This window comes from Penaeus monodon, chromosome 9 (assembly GCF_015228065.2).
Source record: "Penaeus monodon isolate SGIC_2016 chromosome 9, NSTDA_Pmon_1, whole genome shotgun sequence".
Taxonomy (NCBI): Eukaryota; Metazoa; Arthropoda; class Malacostraca; order Decapoda; family Penaeidae; genus Penaeus; species Penaeus monodon.
Genome location: NC_051394.1, coordinates 23,845,333 through 23,865,114, shown reverse-complemented (window position 1 = coordinate 23,865,114; position 19,782 = coordinate 23,845,333).

Here is a 19,782-nt window from a genome sequence, read left to right as displayed (position 1 = left end):
AAAAAGGTATCCTGTGCATTTTAAAGAGATTATTTTTTGCATGTTTAAATTTTGAAGTTAATTTTGACTATATATTTTTTTTTAGGTCACCTCCCAACTTTTTCCCTACTTTGTACAGGGAGTAACATTTCTTTGGGGGGAAGCTTTTGCCGTTTTTTTTTCAGCTTATAAAATTTAAACCCCTACTGAGGTTTTCCACCCGTCAAAAAAGGACATATACAAGAAAAAAGGGAAGCATTGTGATTTGTAAAAAACCCTCCAAAATACTGTATATACAAGTCCCTTTAAATACTACACACAAGGGGAGAAGAGAGGAGAGAGAGAGAGAAAAAAGGTTTAAAAAAAGAGAGAAAAAGCCCAGATGTGAGAAAAGAACAAAAGAAATGCAGGAAAAGAGGGGAGAATAAAAAAAAAAGAAAAAAAAGGTGAGAGGTTTTAAACAGAAAAAGAAAAAAAAAAAGGAAGAGAGGGATGAAGAGAATTGTGGGGAACAAAAAAAAAACAGAAAGAAAGAAAAAAAAGGGAAAAAAAACCCAAATTTAAAAAATCTCATTACGGGTTTTCATCTGCTTTAAGAGTTAAATTTCTTCCCCAAAAACCCCACAGCAGTTTACCTGATTTCGCCAGGGCAAATTCCTTTGAGCAAGCCCACCGGCGGAGAAAAGGGCCCAAAAGAAATTGGGGTTTGGGGAAAAAACTTTTGGTCGCATAAAGAGCTCCCAAAGACTATGTGTTCCAGCCCCCAAAGTATGGCCTGAAACCAATAGATAGATAGATAGATAGATAGAAAATATTTTTTATATATATATATATTATAATATTTTAATAAAATATATATATATATATAAAATTATATATATATATATAATATATAAATATAAAATTAAAAAAGGGTTTTAACCTTTTTCCCCCCATAAGTATTGTTTAATGTCGTCCGCAGCAAAAATGAAAGAAAAATTTTACACTCCCCACAAAAAGTCAAGGGAATCAAAAGGGGGGTTTTGAGAGTCGTCCACATTCCATCCCTTCCCACATTAGCAAATGCTAAATTTGTTTATTTTGGGTACATGGAAAAATCTGATATCCCACCACTAAAAAAATAAAAATACATTGGGATTTCCCATAAGACATGACGGGGGGGGGGGGGGGGGGACTGAGCATGCTAAAAGCCACAATCTGTGGTGGGGGGAACTTAAGGGAAAGGGCCCAAAAAATACCAAATTAGTGATCTGAGGACTTGGGGGGAAATGGTTAAACCACGGAAAGTTGGAGACAGCAACCATTCAAGGGAAAATTAAATGATTCTTCACCTTTCTGCGGGAAAAACTTTTATTTTTATTTCATCTTTTAAATTTTTTATTTTTTTATCTTTATCTTTATCATATTATCATTATATCAATTTATATCATTATTATTATATTAACATTATCATTTTTATTATCATATAACTTTATTTTCAAAATTACTATTACATTCATTAGTTTTTTTTAAAATAAAAGAACAATAATAATGAATGAAATAGCAACAGAAATCAAAAGAAGGCAAATTCTACATAAGAAATAAAAATTGTACATCACAACACTAAAACACGAACAATAAAAACCCAAGAATAATCACTTTTAAAGAAAAAGGGGAAACAAAAAAATTTTTTACCTGGATGGGGACCCCATACCCGGGACGTTATCCCAAGCCTTCCCTCATGCCCTTGTCCCTTATTTTGCGTTTGAACAAATTTTGGCGCAAAACCCCTTCCCTTGTGAGCCAGGCAACCCTCTGGAACCCCTCCCCCTCCACCTGCAGGAACAAAAAAAAAATAATTAATGTGTTTCCCCTTCTGAACAAAAAAATGGTATCTACTTCTGCCCATTTGTCTATGTGGAAAAAAACCATTTATTCTTTCCTTAGAAAATTTTGATTATCAAGGGCCCAAAAAATTTTTTAAAGATCCCTGATACCTGTTGTTCAGTTCATTTCCAAATTACCCAATATCAAAAAAAAACTTTCTTGAACCCTTGGTAAAAGTTTGGTTCTTTTTTGGACATGTAGAGTTTACAGCAAAAAAAACCGGGCCCAAAATATTTAAAACAGAAAGCAGAAAGCCCCAGTATGCTTTGATGACAGCATTACAGCATAGGGGGCCAGCCAATCTAAGGGAACGGGATAAAAGGGGATTTTTTAAAATTTTTTTCCGGGAAAAGAATTATTTTTCTTCCGGGCTGCCCTTTAAATTTCCCCACTCCCACCCAAACCCAAAAATTTTTCCTTTTTTTCCCCCCATCTTGTCCCAGTAAAATGTGAGTCACATTAACAAAAAAAAATTTGGGAAGGGAAATTTTAGTGATGGTGCAGCTCCACAGAAGTGGAAAAATGTAAGTTGACAAGTTCCACCTGTCGGGGGGAGGAGGTGCTGCTCTTACACCTTTGGTTGCTTATAGCTGCACTACAAAACATTTATGTTCCCTCTGTGTATAGATCCCCCATATTCAGTCCAAAAAATATAACAAAAGCCGGCTGACTTCCTATGAAAAAAAAAAAAACTTTTTTTCAAGTAGTTTTTGTCAGGAATTCAGTGTAATACCACACTGATAAACCAAAACAAATATTTTTTGCACCTATTGAAAAATATAAAAACAGTTAGTTTCTGTATAAAACAGGGCCCGTTTTCCCAAACATAAGGGAAAACACTGAATAAATGACCCTAGCGTTAAGCCAGTCATAGGTGTGAAAAAGAAATAAGAGTCTGCCTCTGCATGAAACAAACCTTTCCATAGGCCAAGGGCAGCTTTGCAAAATCCATTTCTTGGTTAAAATCAATGAGATGGGAAAATATACTGTTGGGGTCACCAAAAAATTCAGTTACAAAAACCCAATTTTGATCAACTTTGAATTTTTCCTTGAAATTTTGGAAATAAAAATTCTTATTTTTTTTACTATTACATGAGAATTTCAGCTGAAGGGTGGGTAACCGGGGAAAGACTCTCCACGAGTGCATAAAGCTCCTGGGGGGGTTTAAATTAAAATCAGTTGGCATTTAGGAAGGGCTTTTGCATTTTTCGTCTATAAAAGGAAAGGGGGAATTACCAAACCCCAAAAACCCGGGGGAAGGCATGCTTGGCCCCCATTCTGCCCACTATGGCTAATGCCACGGTTGTATTACAGAAAAAAGAAAAATTATGATTTTTTTTAAATGACACAATAAAAAGTTAATTACTGTTTTCCCTTATTCACAAGGTTTTAAAAATCTAGAGAGATCATTTTGGAATTGGCAAGGGAAAAAAGTTTAATTTCCATATGGGGTACAGAAAAGATAAATACAGGGCAGTAAAAAAAAAAAAAAATTTCAAAAAAAAAAAAAAAAAAATTTAAAAATAATAATTAATTTAAAAATAAAATAATAACTTTCTTTTGCAGAAAAAAGTTTAAAATAATGCAAATGGGAGGGATGGAGTCTTGTCACAACACAAGTGTTTTTTGTGCATTTGGCCCACCCATCAGAGAAATTTCTCAAGTTTGGTTCATACTTGTTTTTAGGCCATGTGCAGGAAGTGAAAATCGGGTCCCCAAATGGTTTTAAAAAAAAGAACACAAACAGACAGTTTCATAAAGAAAGTTTTTCTTTAAACATTTAAAAGGTAAAAAACAAATGGTATGAAGTCCAAAAAAAGGGCAGACTATAATTCAACTTAAAAATTTTGCACAGTTTTAAACAAAGAGAGGGGGAAAAAAAGTGTGGGAGGGAGAGTTTCATTTAAAAAAAAAAGAGGGAGAGAGGGGGCTATGTTTATCAACTTACTTCGTACCTGGCACGTTAGGTCTGTAATAGCATTTGAAGTGACAATTTTCCCCCTGATGGGGCCCCCACAACGTGCTCTGTTTCCTATCAATGGCCAAAGAAAAAATGGAACCTACAGAAAATACATAAACATTTTTGGTAAAAAAATCAGTTTCAATACCTGAAATAACCCATATGGTCTTTTTACAGAGAAAAACAAAAAAAATTTTAAAAAAAACTTCATAAATCTTTTAGAAAGTGGAAAGTATGAAATGCTTTTCTTGATCCAGCACTGTTATAAACTTTTAGCGCAGCGTATTTTTCATAGGCAACAGTTGGCTTTTGCATCTAGGGATGGGTTTTTGCCCCCGGTTTAAAAAATATATCAAATAATTTTGAATGAGCCCCCTATTTTTCAGGGCTTGCATAAAAAAACAAAATGTTTAAAAAGGAAAAATATTAATAAACACTATAAATATAGACTAAATAAAAATATACAAATAAATAAAAAGCTAAAAAAACACATGAAAAGCACCCACACCTGCACAACCCCCCCCATTGGGATGCATCATCTCTTTGGATCCAAAAAAGTTCCCCTAAACCATCTTTCCTTTCCCTTTTTTACTTGAGCACCCCTGAATCAAAAAAAACCCAACCTCAGAAAACACCTGCGTTTGCCCAGCAGGAGATTTCTTCCAGAGGGGAAAAAACAAGCCTGACCGAAACGGGGCCCTACACAAAAAAAAGGCCCGCCATAGGAAAACCAAAGGGGAAACTTCATGAAGGATATTTCACTGCCCCCTTTATCCCCTTTTGGCCGAGGGGATTGTTTTGGTGGGGTAATGCACCTTCACTCTGCAGGGCACCGTTTGGGTTTAAATAATCTTTCCCTTTTTTTCATTTCAAAGACACCCTTTTTGGACTTCTTTTTTCAGTTTTATATTGAAATTTCATTTTGTGCCAATTACACACAACAAGTCATTTCCTTACCCAAAGGGTTGTGTGGAGGAGCGAATCAGAGGCAGGTGAAGGTTTTTTTCCTAAAGGCTTCTCTTGGCGTTCTTCTTGCTTTCCCCTTTTAGACGCAGGAGCACCAGGGCGCAAACCCCCATTGAGGCCACAAGGTCCCCTTTTCCCAAAGAGTGAGGAAAAAAATCTGGAAAGAAAAGGGGAAAAGGTTTTTTCAGGGCTGGTAGTCTCCCCCTCATGTCTTGAGGACCTGGAGTTTGGGAAAAACATTGTCCTTAATTTTTTGGGCAGAAAATCCCGTACTTCTTTAAAAATATAGAAGGGTCTCTTTAAATTTTTTCCTTAAATTTGGGCCCTACCTTTCAACCTTTTGAAGGCTTTGAGCTATTCTCATCCCTAGATGTCAAGCAAAAACAGGAACGGGCAGCGTTTCTCCCACAACTGGATTTTAGTGAGTTTTGATGGTAGGAACAGCCACCCAAAAAAAAAATAGTAAAGGGCCGCATTTCAAGATGCATTTTTTAGAATATACCAAATCCTTTTTTTGATATTAAGGGTCCATAAATTAAATTTTCATAAAATGATGAAACCATATAATTTCCAAAAATTTTATGAACTACAGATATTTTTAATTTGAAACATTCCCAAAATTTTACTTAAATTCAAAATTAAAAAAAAAGCAAGTCCAAAAAAAAAAAAAAACAATAACAAAAAACAATTTGTCCATTATATCTTTCTTTACCAATGCGAAAGCAAAAATATTAGGGCACAAAAAAAAGGAAAAATTTCAACAATACTATTGTGATAATGAATAACCCAAAAGATAATTTTATTTTATAATTTCCCTAACAAAAAGAAAAATGACAATGATAGGGAATGATACTAAAGAAAATTTATACTCATGGAAATTTAAACCCCTTTTTCCCGACCCGGGGGCCCTGTAGCACATGCCATGGCATGGCGGGACCCTCTTTCCGGGGGCATGTATGTACCCTTTCCATGGGTAGTATGGAGATGCCCAAAGAGTTTTTTTTTGTTACAAACACAGCCCAAAAAATTATTTTTCTGACAGTGAAAGTTTTGGGTTAAGTCATTTTTAACCCCTTTCTCATTTTTTACTATGAAAAAAAAAGCAACAAACCCAAAGATTTTTTAATCCATGAGGGCCCCACACTGTTATTTTTTTTCAGACTATTTGATGAATAAATGATCAATATAGAGTTTTACATAACTAGTTTGGCAATAGGGGACTTTAGAAAAAAAATGAAAACGGGAAAAAAAAACATATCTTCGTAGTATTACGAAGAAACGGCAAGGGATGCTGGTATTTGGCACGGGGGGGTTTTACCCCATGCTTTGGGGGGACAATATAAGCCCCCGGCGCGGGGGCCCCGGGGCCCCCTATGAAAGGGAACCCCTCGGGAAAAGGGTTTAAAAATAAACCCAAAAATATTAACCCAAAAAACAACAATAATAATAAAAAAACAATGATAAATAACAAAAAATAAAAATAACAACAATAATAATAATAAATAAACCCAAAGATAAAAAAACAAAAAAAATAATAATAATTAAAAAAATAAAAAATAAAAAAAAGTCTAATAAAACATAATAAACATAAACTAATCTATATTTTTCATCATATCTCATTAAAATAATAATACCAATAAAAAATAATAATAATAACAAAAAACAATAACAATAAACAATAAAATAACAATAACAATAATAATAATAAAAAAATAATAAAATAATAATATAATAATAAAAAAAAATAAAAATAATTTAAAAATAAAAATAAAATAATAATAATTATAATTTAAAATAATAATTTTAATAAAAATAACAATAAATAAAAATAATAATAAAAAATAATTTAAAAATGATAAAATAAAAAAAAAAAAAAAAAAAAAAAAAAAAAAAATAATTTAAAAATAATAAAAAACAACAATAAAAATAATAATAATAAAAAATAATAATAATAACCAAAACAACAACAACAACAAATGACAATTAAATGGTAAGACAAAAGAAAAAAAATTTTCCCATATCAAAAAAAAAATTAAAAAAAAACAAAAGATAAAAAGGGGAAAAAAGCCCCCACCCTAAAGAAACCCCCTTCAACAAGGGGAGCTACCCTCCTTAGGCCCTTTCCTGTTTGGTCGGGATCAGGGGTCGAACAGCAGCCACACCCCCAAACACCCAAACCCACCCCAAAGGCCCCCCCATGTGTGATGACCAGCGCGGGGAGGGGGACAGAGGGGGGGGGGGGAGTTTTGTACCTTTTCCAAATAGAAATTTTAAGGAAATGTTTGCCCAAAAATAAAAGGGAAGAAGGGTTTTAAACTGAGGATTTTACACAGTGCCCTTTCAAAAAACATTAAGATTTTAAACCAAAACAGGGCTTTAATAAACAAAATTTTCCCTAAAAATAATTTAAAAAAAAAGGGTTTAAATATCAAAATAAAATTTCAGTAAAAGGGGTTTGCCGAGAGGGCTTTTACATAAAAAACAATAAATAGGACAAAAAAATATTTAAAAAAAAATAAATATACCTAAATATAAAGGAAACAGTTGAATACCAAAAAAAAAAAAAAAAAAAAAAAAGAAAGAAAATCAGTGACAAATCACCTTCATTGGAAATAGACAGGGCCCCGTGGGACATGACCAGCCCCAAATATGATTTCCCCATGCTGCCCATACCCTTCCAGGCAACTTCAGGGGTACCCAGAATGAAACCCCCAGGTACGGGGGATAAAAATTAATCATTTATAGCAATATATGTTTCACCTGTCTAATCTAATATAATATTAACCCTCATTTTTGTATCTGTCAAAAATATGATACATTTCTCCATTTTTAAATCAGTCTAGCAATTTATTAAAAATATAAAATTTTCTAACGTTCAATACCCTACTATATATTATCATAATGTTCCAGATTTTTCTATAAATAGGTTTTTAAACAATCCCCTTTCCAAATCAAAAAAGACAAGGTTGCAATACCTTTAGATAAAAAAGTACTCCAATTTTTAAAAACCCCTTTGGGAAAAAAATAAATAAATAGGAATCCGGGTGACATTTTTCCCCCTTTAAAGGAGAAAAAAATTTAATACAAAAAAAAAAAAAATCCCAAAAACCCCAAACTGAGAATAAAAAATGCCCCCCCTTTTATCAACAGATTTGGGGGCAGTCTCCTTGGACCTCCATTTAGGTGGGTTTTCCCCCGGGTGCGGGGGTACACAAGTGCCAAAAAGTGGGGGGAGGGGTGGCCCCCAAGGATCACCATGCTCCCTACAAAAGGGAAGATTGCAGGAGAACTTGCCCTGTTTCCCCAACGGGATGTGTCTGCCCCATGGGGGGACAAAAGGGGTGATAAAAAACCCCGCCTAAGGGGGGGAGGGGAGGGAAAAAAATTTAAAAAGGGAAAAAAAAAAACAAAATTTTCTGTTTTTTTCTTTTTTTATTTTTTATAATATATATAATATTTATATATATAAATATATTTTATATATAATAATATATATATATATATATATATACAATACATATTAATATACATATAATAATATATATATATATATAAATATATATATATATATATTTTATATATATATATATATATTTTATATATACTATATATATACTTTTATATATATATATTTCATTTCTATACATACCCAATACATACTATATACAACTATATACCTACTATTTTACATACATATACAACTATATAATAATATATAAATACATAAAATTTTTATTACCAAAAATATATATATATATATAATACTAAAAAATTACTAATATTTTACTATATAATATACTATATATATATATACATATTTTATTATTTCCCATATTTTTAATACTATATATTTTATTTTCTATATTTTATATTTATTATATATTTTATATAATATTATAATATATATATAATATATATATATGTTGGTGTGTGTGTGTGTGGTGTGTGTGTGTGTTTTGTGTGTGGTGTGTGTGTGTGTGTGTGTGTGTGTGTGTGTGTGTTGGGGGGTGTGGGGCTGGGGTGGGGGGTGCTGTTTTGTGTGTGTGCGTTGTGTGGTGCTGTGTGTGTGTTGGTTCCCGTTGTTTTGTGGGTGTGTGTGGTTTGGGTGTGTGTGTGTGTTGGGGGTGTGTGTGTGTGTGTTGTGTGGTGTTGTGTGTGTGTGTGGGGTGGGGGTTTTGTGTGTGGGGTTTTGTGGTATGTGTGTATGTGTGTATGTTGTATGTATTATCAATATGAATATGTACATAAAATGTACATATATGTACATATGGGTAAAGTATGGTAGGGGGATATATGTATGTATGTTTTATTGTATGATATTTTACATATGTCCAATTTCATATGTATATAAATTAAAATAAAACAATAGGGATGTACCTGGGTGCATATAAACCATATATGTATGTATTTTACATATTCTATATGTATTTAAAGTATATTTAATATAAAATTATTTCAAGCAAAACACCCACTCACTCCCCCCCCACACACCGCCGCACGCACGCACGCCCTGCCCACCCCACACTGTTTTGTGTCTGTGGAAGAAAGAGGAAATAGAGAGAGAGGAGAGAAAAAAGAGAGAGAGGAGAGAGAGAGAGAGAGGGAGAGGAGGGAAAGAGAGAGAGAGGAAAAGAGAGAGAGAGAAGAGAGAAAGAGAGAAAAGAGAGAGAAAAGGGGAGAGAGAGAAAGAGGGGGGAAAAGAGAGAAAGGGGAGAGAGAGAGGAAAAGAGGGAGAGAGAGGTGGGAAAAAAAGGGGAGAGAGAGGGGAGAGAGAGAGGGAAAGAAGAGATAGAGATAGATAGATAGATAGAAAAGAAGAGAGAGAGAGAAAAAAAAAAGAGAGAGAGAGAGGGGAAAAAGAGGGAGAAAAGAGAAAAAAGAGAGAGAGAGAGAAAGAGAGAGAGAGGAGAGAGGGGGGAGAAGAGCAGAGGGGAAAGGGGAGAGAGAGAGAGAGAGAGAAAAGGAAAAGAGAGGGGAAAACGTGAGGGAGGAGTAAGTGAGAGAGAGGAGCTTGAGAGAGGAGCAGAGGGGAGGAGAGAGGGAGAGAAAAGAGAGAGAGAAGGGGAGAAAAGCGAGGGGGAGAGAGAGAAGACAAAAAGATGAGAGGGGAAGAGAAGAAAGGAAGAAAAGGGGGGGGGGGGGGGGGGTGCAACTGCGGGCCCGGGGGTTACTTTCTGTTGGGTGGGCACCACGGCTGGTAAGGCTAGGTCCAGCCAAGGGCAGCCCCCAGTGACACACAGTCTGCCCCGGGGGAGGGTAAGCTTGCAAAATCGGACTTTAGAGAGAGAGAGAGAGAGGAGAGGGGGGGAGAAGAGAGAGAGAGAGAAGAGAGAGAGAGGGGAGAAGAGGAGAAAAAGGGGAGAGGGGAAAAGAGAGAGGAAAAGGGGGGAGAAAAATAGCGAGGGCAGAGGCGTCGAAAAGGGCAGAGAAATGTAAAGAAATTTACTGGGGGTCAACTCCTAGACCTACCATCCAGCTCGCACCAAGACTTCAATGATTCCAGGGATCACCAAGTCATCGCTGCCGATCCGCCAACGCCGATTGAAAACCTCTAGCGCAGGCATTGTTCTTCACCTTTTTAATGCATCTGCAACAGAGAGAGTTCTAATTCTTTACCATTATATATATATATAATAATAAAATATATTATAGAAAAAATATTATATTATTAATATAATATAATATATATATGCACACCCCATATTTTGGGTATTTTATATACCCCCACATTTTATGGTATATATATAAAATATATGTATATATATACATATATGTATATTTTATACAATATTTTATTATATAAAATATATGTTTTATTAAAAATATTGTGTATATATATATATTATTATATATAAAATATATATTAATATAAATATATATATATATAAATATGTAATATGTATGTATATTTTATATAATATAAAATATTTAAAAATCTATGGTGTTTTTTTTATATCTAATCCCATCTTTAAACTATCTAATTAAAAATTATATATAATTAAATATTTTATAAAATAAATTTTATCTAATTATTATTATCTATCAATTTTATCTTCTATTTTATCTATTATCTATTATCTATCTATCACTATCTATCTATATTTTATATATATATTTTATGTATATAATATATAATATTTTATTATAATTAATATTTTATATATTAAAATATATACACATATATATGTATAATGTAGTATGTTATATTAAAATATATATATATATATTATAAAATATATATAATATTAAAATATATATATATATAAAATACATAACTATAAATAAATTTTTGTGTGTGGTGTATATCTATATCTATAATCTATATCTATAAAAATAAATATATATATATAATAATTTTATATATAATTATATATATTTTATAAAAAATTTTTATATATAATATATATATATTTTATTTTATATAAAATAAAATATTCATTTTGTGTGTGTGTGGTATGTTGTATATATAAAATATTAAAATATATATATTATATATATATATATATATATTTATATTTTAGGGTTTTGTAATTTTATGTATATGTATATGTTTTATGTATATGTTTTATTGGGGGAAAATATAAAGGATAGTATTTTGTATTTTGTATATGTAATGTATATTTATAGGATATGTGTATATTTTGTATATGGGGTATTTTGGGATTTTATGCATATATGTAATATGATATTTATTGTATATTGTATATATGTATAGTATATGTATATAGTTTTTATGTATATATGTATATGGGATAATTATTAAAGATAAGGGAAAATGTGTATATGATATGTATATAGTTATGTAATGTTTTATGTATTGTAATGTATATATGTTGTGTAAAGGTATATGTATATGTAAAATATGTATTTTGTATATGATAAAATGTATATGTATTTTGTATATGTATATAGTTTTAAAGTATTATAAAATTATATGTATATGTATATGTATATGTAATGTATATTTATATGGGTGTGTGTGTATAATATTTTATTTTATATATATATTATATATATAATATTTTAAAATATTATATTATATATGTACATATATTATATATAAAATTTAATTTTTATAGTATGGGTTTTATATATATATAAAATTATATAAAATATATAATTTTATAATATATATATATATATAAAATATTATATATTAAAATATATAGGCCACGGGGGGCAGAGTGATTAGAGGTCAGACTGGCTGGCCGGGTTGTCCTTGGGGAAGGAAAAGTTTACCCGATTGCTGCCCAGCTGCAGCGAGGGCAAGCCAGCCCAAAACAGTGTGGTCCCAGGCCCGGATTTTAAAAGAGGAATGATTACCTAAAAAAAGGGAACACCGGCACTCTCCCTTTGGGAAAAAAAATGAAAATGTTAGGGGATTTTATTTTATTTATATATATATAATTTATATATTATATATATACATATATAATATATTTTCAATAATAACATATTACACAATAAACATATATACACCTATATTACTATAATCCCTATTTTAAAACATATTATACATATATGTTATAATATATATTTATATATTTTATTAAAATTAGATATATATATATATATTTATAAAAAGTATTACACGTATATACATGATATCATGTATATTTCATGTATATACATGTATTTTACATGTAATACATATAATATACATATATATACATATTATACAATATACATACACCCTAATACAAATAAATAAAAATATAAACTAAAATAAACATATATAAAAAAATATAAACATTATATAATAATAAATATATATATAATATATAATTTTTCTATATATATAAACATTTTATATATATAAATATATATATAAAAATTTTTAGTATATATAATATATATTATATAAATTAATTTTTTAAAAAATATAAACTATTATATTATAAAAAAAAAAAAAAATAAAAATAATATAAAAAATATATTAAAATATAAATAAACAATTTAATAATATATAACCTTTATATAATTTTAATAAGATATATAATTTATATATAAACATATATATTTTTAATTAAAAAAATAATATATATTTTAAAAAATATAAAATTTTATTAAAAAATGTTTATAATATATATATATATATATATATAATTTTAAAATATATATATAATATGTTTTATATAATATAGGTTTTAAAAGTTATATAGATTTAATAATATGTTTTTTAAAATATTATATTAAAAATTTTATAGTTTTTATATATATATATAAAATGAAAATATATATGTTTTGAAGGGTTTGAGATATATATAGGTTATATAAATATATTATTTATAATATATATGATATAATTTTTATATTGATAAAAATAAAATAATTAAATTTTAGGGGTTGATTATATATTAAAATATTTAGAAAATGATTTTTATATAATAATATATATATATAAAATTTTGGGTTTTAAAAATATATATATATAATATATATATAATTATATATATGTTTATATATAAAGTTTATATAATATTATAATAATATTAATATTTTATATATAAAATATATATATAATTTTAATTAATATAGGGGATATATATTGTTTATATTATATTAAATATATATTTATATAATATATATATTTTATATATATTATAAAATTTTTATATTTTTGGAAATTTTTGTATTAAAGTATTTTAATTTTAAAAATTATATAATGTATATTGTATTATTATGTATATATATTTTATATATATATATATATATATATATATATATATAATGTATAATTTTGTGTAATTATATAAATATATAATATTTTAATTAAAATTTTTAAATTATAAATTATATAAAAATATGTGAATTTTTTATATATATTTAAAATATATAATTTATATATTGTAAAATGTTATATATATATATATATATATATAAATTAAAATATATTAAATATATATTATATAAATATATTATATTCCTTTTTTATATATATATAATATTACAGGTTTCCTTTCCATTGGGGGGGTAATTTTAATTTTTATATATTTTTTTTATTTTAACCCAATAATTTTTAAACATAAATTTTTTGGAATCCGGGGTGGGGAAATTTCCTTTTCCCGGGGAAAAAACCGGGGGCCCCCCCAGCTGGAGGGCCTAATTTCCCCCCGGGCCAAACCCCCAGGGGCCCATTTAATATTATTTAATTTTATTTTTATATATATATATATATATAAATATATTTTATTTATATTTTATTTATAATTAAAATATTATTTTATATTTTTAAAAAATTTTTAAAATAGAAAAAATGTGTTTTTGTGGGGGTGTGTGTGTGTGTGTTGTGGTGGGGGGTGTGTGTGTGTGTGTGGTTTTTTGTGTGGTGTTGTGCGGGGCGTTGGGGGTTTTCGTGGTGCGTTTCGTGCGTGCGTTTTTTTGTGGTTGGTTTGGTGCATATGTGCGTGGGATGTGTGTTGTGTGTTGTGTGTGCATGTGTGGTGCATGTTTTGTGTTTATTTGTGTGTGTGTGTGGTGTTGGGGGTGTGGTGGGTGTGTGTGTGTGTGTTTGGTGTGGGTGTGTGTGGTGTGTTTTGGGGTCCGGGTAGTGGGTGCCCTTTTTGTGCAGGGGTATGTTTTGTGATGGGTATGTGTGTGCATGTGAGTGTGTGCATGTGTATGTGTGTTTCATGTGGATGTGTGTGCATGTGTATGTGTGTGTTTTCCTTTATGGGGTGCGTTATGGTGTGTCTGTGTGGTCTGTGTGTGTTTGTGTGTGTTGTGTGTGTTTTTGTGTGTGTGTCTGTGTTTCCGTGGTGTGTTCTGTGCATGTGTGCATGTTTGTGTGCATGTGCATGCGCGCCCGCGCGTGGGTATGGGGGTTTTGTTGGTTTTGTGAGTACAGCGTGGGTGGGTGCGGGTAGAAGTGGGGTGTTGTGTGTGGTGTGTGTGTGTTGTGTGTGGGTGTGTTGGTGTGTGTTGTGTTTTGGGGGGTGTGTGTGTGTGTGTGTGGGTGTGTGTGAAAAAGTTGTCTGTGTGGGGCACATTTTGGGGTTGTGTTGTTTCACATGTGTGTTGTGTGTGTGCGGTGTTCTGATGTGTATGTGTCTGTATGCATGTGCCTGTGTCTGTGTGCCTGTATGTGTCTGTGTGCCTGTATGTGTGTGTCTGTCTGTATGTGTGTGTGTGTTTCTGTCTGTTTTGTGTGTTTGTTGGGCTGTATAGGGGGGTGTGTCTGTATATGTGTGTTTCTTATATTTTGTGTGGGGTTTTGTTTTATGTGTGTATGTGTGTGTGTTTCTGTGTTTTCCCTTTTGGGTCTGTGCATTTGTGCTGTTTTTTGGGCATGTGAAAGCGGGGCCCCGCCCCGTGTTTTGGGGATGTGGGTGTTGTGTGTGAGTAAATGGTCGGTGGGTGCGGGTTTTAGAAAAATGTGTGTGTGGGGTGGTGTGTGTGGGTTTTGGGGTGTGGGGGGGGTTTTGTGTGTGGTGTGTGTGGTTTGGGGGTGGTGTGCCCATGTGTGTCTGTGTGTGCAAAATGTGTGTCTGTGTGTGGGCCCCAAAAGGGGTTGTGTGTTTTTGGGGTGTGTCTGTATGGGGCCTGTTCTGATGCAGTGCCTGGTCTGTGTGCCCGTAGGTCCCGTGTGCCTGTATGTGTGTGTCTGTCTGTATGGGGGTGTGGTGTTCTTCTTTTATGTGTGTGTGGGCTTCTTTTATGGTGTGTGTTGTTGTATATGTGTGGGTTTGGATATGTTGTGTGTGCTGTATTTTGTGGGGTCTGTATATGTGTGTGGTGTGTCCCGTATATGGGTGTATGTTGTTTTGTGGGGTGTGTGTGCGTGTTGTGTGGGGGTGGTGTGTGTGTGGTGTGTGTTGGGGTTGTGTTGGTGTGTGTGTGTGTTTGTGTGTGTGTGGTGTGTGTGTGTTTTGTGGGGTGTGTGTGTGGTGTTGGGGGTGTGTGTTCTGTGTGTGGGTGTGCTGTGTGGCTGTGTGGAGGGAGGGAGGGAGGGAGGGAGGGGGGGAGGGGGGGAGGGAGGGGGAGGGAGGGAGGGGGGAAAAAGGGAAAGGGGGGGGGGGAAAAAGGGGGGGGAGGGGGGGAGAGGGAGAGAGGGGGGGGGGGGGGGGGGGGGGAGGGAGGGAGGGGGAGAGAGAGAGGAAGGGGGAGAAGGAGGGAGAGAGAGAGAGGAAAGGGGAGATGGGGAGGAGAGTGGGGAGAGAGAGAGAGAGAGAGAGGGGAGGGAGGGGGAGGAAGAGAGAGAGAGGGGAGGAGAGAGAAAAGAAAAGAGAAGGAGGAAAAAGGAGGAGAGAGAGGAGAGAGAAAAGAGAGAGAGAGAGAGAGGGAGAGGGGAGAGGGGAGAGGAGAGAGGAGAGAGGGAGAGGGGGAGAGAGGAGGAGGAGAGAGGGAGAGGAGAGGGAGAGAGGAGAGGAGGGAGAGAGGGGAGAGGGGAAAAGAGAGAGAGAAAAGAAAGAATTGGGGGGAGAAAGAAAAAAGAGAGAAAGAAAGAGGGGGAGAGAAAAAAGAGGAGAGAAAAGAGGGGGAGAGAAAGAGAGGAGAAAAGAGAGAGGAGAGAGAGGGGAGGAGGAGGGGGAGAGAGGGGAGGAGAGAGGGAGAGAGAGGGGGGAGAGAGAGAGAGAGAGAGGAGGAGAGAAGAGAGAGAGAGAGGAGAGAGATGAGAGAGAGAGAGAGAGAGAGAGAACCCACAGAGAGGGGAGAGGGGGGGGAATTTAAAAGAGACAGAGAGAGACAAGAGAAAGGAAAACAGACAGGGCAGGGAACACCCCAAAAGAGAGAGGAGAGGGGGAGAAAAGAGGAGAGAAGAGAGAGAGAGAGGGGGGGGAGAGGGGGGGTGAGGGGAGAGAGAGGAGAGAAAAGAGATTTTAGGGGCAGGGGACGAGACAAAAAAGACAGGGACAGAGGGCAGAGAAAGAGACAGAGAAAAGACAGAGAAGAGAGAGAGAGAGAGAGAAAAGGGAAAAAACAAAAGGGGAGGAGAGAAGGGGAGGAAGAAGAGAGAAGGAGAGGGGCGAGGGGAGGAGGGGAAAAGAGAGAGAGAGGAGAGAAGAGGAGAGAGAGAGAGAGAGAGAGAGAGAAATTTTGGTGGCCTGGGCCCATGGGGGGGGGCCCAAACCAGACCCCAAGGGGGGAACCCGAGCCTTGAGGGCACCTTTCCCCCCCCAGCCTCCCCAAATGGGAAAACCCCCCATGTAGTTATTTTTCAGAGAACCCCAAAAAAAAGGCTGGGCATTTTGGGGATAGCCCCCGGGAAATAGGGGGGTGACTCTATCTAAAGGATCCTCAACTTTAGAGACTTTCCTGGTTTTAATTGGGTCCAAGCTCTGGCTTGCCAAAATATACACAGTGAAGCTTTCATGGTCTTTGTCAAAATGCTATGGGCACTAGTGCAGCACTGCTTTAATTATCAATTACCAAATGATAATGATATGCAATCCCTCAATATCACCAGAACAGTAATCATAACATAATATATACAAGCAACTGTAGAAGCCTTCCTTTATACCAGACTCTTTAAGAAAATTCAGGTAACATCTAAATTGCTGGGTATAAATTTCTATAGGGCCCTATCACCCCTCTTGAGAGGTCATTTTAAGGTTCCATACCAGTCATTAATTATAGAGGTCTAAAATTAAGCCACAGTTGTAGGCTCTACACCTGTCAGCACTGAAGAGAAGGCCAACAAATCTCTCTTATTTGTATTTCTGGCAATACAGAACATTGACTAATTCGTTATTTGACAATGAATATAAAAGAGGGTCTGTGGCTTCTGTATTACCAGAATGTATATAGCTTTGTGGCTGAAGGATATTGACCTTTGTCAGAACACTGACAGGTATGAAAGCCATGGCAATCACTTGATGTTATGACACTGTAATTACATCCAATATTGTCACTATAAAGAATTAGTTTCTATATACTAAACCTACTGTACATGGATATTAACCAACTGCATGTACATACATACTATACCCACTGTGAATTTAGATTATAAATGTTTAAACGTAGAGGCTCCACAAGTACTATATAAATTACCAATGAACCAATTACGAGTACTACCAATCATGCCTGATTCTACTTTTCCTTGATTTTCGGAAATATTTTCTGGTAGCTTCTTTCACTGTTGATAATATCAATAACATTATAATAATCATAATGTCTACAATAATATTAACAGCACCAATTTTGATAACATTGTTAAAAAAAAAATCCTGATAATTCTAGGAAAGGTGAAATCAGGTGAGGTCACAAGGTCTACTAACTGACTCCTCAAAGATAACATCCAAAAACCATGGACCAGAGCCAGGAACAGAAAACTGGATACATGCATGACAAAACTAATAAACAATCACACAAGATTAAAACAGCACCTACATAGAATGAAAATGGAGAATGACCCTTTCTGCAGATGGTGCTAGAACCAAGAAGAGACTATAGAACATATGTTATTACATTGCCCAAGATTCAACTCACACAGAACTAAAACATGCTGTATGACGAGTGAACATAAAAAATATTGATATAAATCTTCTAATTACAGGTGCAGATCAGCCATCTATAACAAAGTACTACATACTGAGACACACAAAGATTTTCCTACAAACAACTAAATTAATTGATATAATTTAAGAAAAAAGAAGCCAAGAAAAAAAGAGGATCCAGGGGATATAGACAACAATAGTCTAAAACCCTACAACAAGACAGGAAGAAGAAGACTCCTTCCATTGACATGGGGTTTATATCAAGAGCAGTTGATCAATACTACATTTAATTTCATCAGTAATGTAAATCTTTTCTGAATGACATATGCAGAAAAAAATAATTTTCAAAGAGAACATATAAAATGACACAAATAAAGATCAAATATTCTGTTCAAATAACAGAAACTAAAAACCATCCCCTTATCTAAGCAATATAGTGGCCTTTGTACATTGCTTCCTAGCAAAAGTTGACAAACCCTTCCTGTATAATAAAAAAAAAATCAGATACAGCTGCTGTTTATTTTCTGTAGTTGGCAAGAAGTGCTAATAAAAGAGGGGGGGGGGGGTTGCCCTCCGGTCTAGGGAATAAATACTAAATACAAGGTAGGAAGGGGGTTTGGTTTGGATTTTGGGTTCGCATGATACCCTGGTTTTGTGCCTTGACTCTGCGTCGCTCTCGGTAACAATACCATGTCTTCTCAAAAATGGAGTTTACGAAGGTGACCTGGATACCAGAAACACGATTGCGAGAATATATAGGTTTCAATAAAATTAACGTATCATTAGTAATTTTCGGTTTGAACGTATAATTTGTTTACAGAATCCAATATGTACTTCTACAGTATTTGTTTTGTTGGGAAAGACTTAATAACGTATATATCAGCAAACAAAAAAAAAATACATTATGGCGATGCTGATTTAACAAAATGATACATATCACCCTGCTCTGGCATATTTCGGGAAAAAAAAACGAAACTAATGAGTAAATTTCGAGTCCGGAAGTGAAGTCCTCCAGAAAACCTCAACAGGAAATACAAATCTTCAAGGTACTAAATGGCTCAAAAGCTTTCCTGAAGTTATGTCTTTATACGATATAACTCACCTACAGCAATAATTCCGCGTCCTGAGAGAGATAAAAAGGTAAAACAAGACTATTTACATTTACAGCCCACGCCTTCACACAGCCTCAAGAGGAGCACAACCTTTCCCTCTCTTGAGTCATGACACCACTGAGAGAACCGAACTCTTGATGCTTCACAAAAACAATATTTCGAACTGAGTAGTCAAGTTCGGTGACTCGAACTTTTGATGTGCGAATATAAAGTGTTCCTAAGGAAATGGTGGTGCGATTAAGAAGATAGCAAATTCGACCTCGCAAATTATCCAACGGCCTAAAAACTGTTTTATAAGCATATAGATTAAAATTCTGGACGTGTGGAAATAGTGAGATGACAATAACTTCTATTTACTCGCAAGTTTCGACATTTTGATATTACTATTACAGATGTTATTGTTGCTACAATTACGCTGAGCACTGCTGTACTACATCATTAGATTATTTTTTGGGGCAACTTT